Source organism: Micromys minutus (assembly GCF_963924665.1).
Source record: "Micromys minutus genome assembly, chromosome: 18".
Taxonomy (NCBI): Eukaryota; Metazoa; Chordata; class Mammalia; order Rodentia; family Muridae; genus Micromys; species Micromys minutus.
This window is the reverse complement of record NC_137953.1, coordinates 28945366-28948450: the sequence shown is the minus strand read 5'-3', so window position 1 is coordinate 28948450 and position 3085 is coordinate 28945366. Positions and strand designations below refer to the sequence as shown.

Below are 3085 nucleotides of genomic sequence, written 5' to 3'. Positions count from 1 at the left end.
TCCAGATGGTTGTCAGTCACCATGTGGTTGCTGGGACTTGAACTCAGAACTTCTGAACTAGCAATCAGTGCTCTTCACCGCTAAGCCATCTCTCTAGCCCCTAACCTTTAAATTTGAGATACTGTTTCACTGATGTGCCCAAACTGGTCTTGAATTCATTCTGTAACCCAACTAGACCTTTAACCTTTAACCCCATAGTCCTACTTCAACTTCTCAGTAGCTGGCATTACAGGTCTTTAGTTTTTTTTGAAGTGCTGGGAATTCAACCTAGGGCTTCACTCGTAAGCAAGTCCAGTCCTTTGATTTCTTTACTGCTTTGTCCACAAGGTACATACAGCTTAAGGACAGCACATTCTTATCAGTACAGGAAGCTCAATGTTCACAGGTCAAGAACTTTGTCTGATATGTTGTACTAAGGAAAAATTGTTCCTAGTGTCATAAAGCCTAAAGTAAGGGTGTGGAGTATTGTTCATTGGGAGACAGTACACAGGATACACTCAGCATTTGCAAGGATCTGGGTTGGATTTACAGATACAAAAATCAGCCATACAAAGACAGAAAATAAATCTAAAATCATCATGGTGCCTTAGTCACTTTTATATTGCTAGGAAGAGATACCATGACCAAAGCAATTTGTCAAAGAAAGCATTAATTGGGGGTTTGCATACAGGTTCAGAGAATTAGCTTATGACTGTCTTAGCAGTGAATGTGGTGGCATGTGGGAGAGCATGGTGCTGAAGCAGCAGCTAAGGATCTGACTGGAGAGAGAGAGAGAGAGAGAGAGAGAGAGAGAGAGAGAGAGAGAGAGAGAAACTAATCCTGACATAGGCTTTTAAAATCTCAAAACCCTCCTCCAGTGACATACCTCCTCTAACAAGGCCACACCTTCCTCTCATTCCTAAACATCAACAGGAAAACAAACATGTATGAGCATGTGTGTGTGTGTGTGTGTGTGTGTGTGTGTAGCTATTCTCATTCAAGCCACTATGCCATACATGTCTTTAAAAGGTGTTAAATTTCTCGCCTGGAAGCCTGGGTAGGGGTCAGAGCTGGTGAAGAGCCCTATAATGTCAGGGGCCCAGAGTGTCTCACCTTACTGCTCTGCCTATGTAAGCTCAGGTTGTCAGTGGACAAGCTCCAGACAGCAGATGATAAAGGCTGAGGATAGGCTTTTATGACTTCCAAGGCCTCTTCCAGCTACAGGTGAAGCAGGGGCCTTTATCTTCAGACTTGAAAGCCATGTGCTCAAGTAAGGTAGACACTCTTTCAACACGACAGAAGGGGCCAAGGAGCAGCCAAGTGCATAGACTGTTGGCTCAGCATCCTAGAGGTCCAGGGTTCTATAACTGGGTAAAATCACAGTGAGGAGCACAGAATCGAAATTCAGCAAATGTCGCCTAACATGTGTGCCCTTAGAGAATTTCTGAGAGCTTCACAGGGAGTATTAATAAGATATGAGCCAGCAGGGGACACTGGCACAGAGAGTAGAAACAGGAGGAGTAGAAAGTTCAAGGCCGTCGCACGTAAGATTTTGTTTCCATACCACCAACACTGAACACAAACGAGCAACCGAACAACCTTTAAAACCAAATCACTGGAAATTTTCTCCGGATTTGGGAAGAACAACTTGGGTGGAGACGGCCAAATAAGATCAAAGGACTTTTGCCTTTTTTTTCTTTATAACGAGGCTTTATTGTTAATTATTTACCTTGATAGTCTCAGAAAGAGGAACAGACTAGCTCAGTCCAACATGATTTGCAGTTGGCAAATTCTAGTGAAGCAAGTATTTGGATTGCTAAGGATTTAATTTGGGTGCTTTTAATACTTAGTTATCTAACACTTCGAACATAATCCAGAGCAACGCACCATCCCTCGTTTTTACTTTAATACCACACCTACCTCCCTTCATTATGAAAATATCTTCATTAAATATGATTCCCTGGGGCATGTAGCCATGAGGGCAGTACACAAAAGAAAAAAAATGAAAATAAAATTCTTTATGGTAATTTACTAATCTAAGGAAACAAAACCTTCCAATATATTAAGAAATGAATCCAGTTACAAATGCACTAACAGGCCTGTGTGGAGGCTCTGGCGGAGTAACTGAGAACAGCCAGTTATTTACGAGATACACAAGCAGGCAGGGTGCACCTAGCCCAGCACGGGCCTCAGAAGCCAGAAGTGTTCTCTCCGCTGTAGGCCTCATACAAGAATTCATCTTCATTTTTTTTTTTTCCTTCTCGTAAAGCTGTCCCATGGTTAGGCTGGGTTGTGGGACTGTCTTGTCCACAAACAGGAAGATGGCTTTCTCTGAGGGAAGCCGGATCCTTTTCCTGAGGATCCACATGAACTGAGCCACAGTGACGTCAGACGGGACCAAGTACTTCCTCTTGTCCGTGTGGACAGTCTGAGCGCCTGAGACTTTTTCCACGATCACCGGAACCCGGTCGGGGTACTTCTCTCTGATCTTCGCGGATTCCATGTGTCTGTGTTCCAGCGAGTGGTTCTCCTTAAGCATTCACATCATGGCGGCAGGAAGTGACGGAGCGAGCAGCAGATTTTGACGCGACCACAATAACCCAACAACCGACTTTTGCTTCCTAAATTTGTTGATTCTTTAGGCCATCTTTCCCACCTCAAAATCCTACCGAAGCTGATGCCAGTAAGACTTGCTTTCCTTTTTCTCCCCCTCTGCCCTTCCTTCCCCTCCTCTCCTCTCTTTGCTCTTCTCCTTTCCTCTTTTCCTTGTTCAGAATGGCCTCAAACTTCTAGGTATAACTCGTCCACCTGCCTCATTTTCCCAGTAGCTGGGACTACAAGCATGGCACCATGTGCCTAGCCCCCTCTTCCTTTTTTTTTTTTTTTTAAACAACTTTATTTTACAAAACAAAGATAAATGTACAGATTTTAAGCATTTTTTGCATAAAATTATACAATACATTTTTGTCAGTACTTTTTTTTTCAGATTTTAAAATAATTTTTACATAAAACTGTATGAATATATTTGTTAGTCAGTACTTGATTTTTTTAAAGGTTTGATAGTATGCATTGAAAACTTAATAGTTACAATGACCATAAAGTACAT

At 42.4% G+C, this 3085-nt stretch overlaps 1 pseudogene across 1 annotated transcript; it reads right to left on the bottom strand.

Moving 5' to 3' along the window:
* Positions 1–2168: 2168 nt before the first annotated feature.
* Positions 2169–2542, bottom strand: LOC308432826 (gamma-aminobutyric acid receptor-associated protein-like 2; annotated as a pseudogene). Its single transcript has one exon. The product of its transcript is annotated as a gamma-aminobutyric acid receptor-associated protein-like 2 (transcript).
* Between the last annotated feature and the right edge of the window lie 543 nt (positions 2543–3085).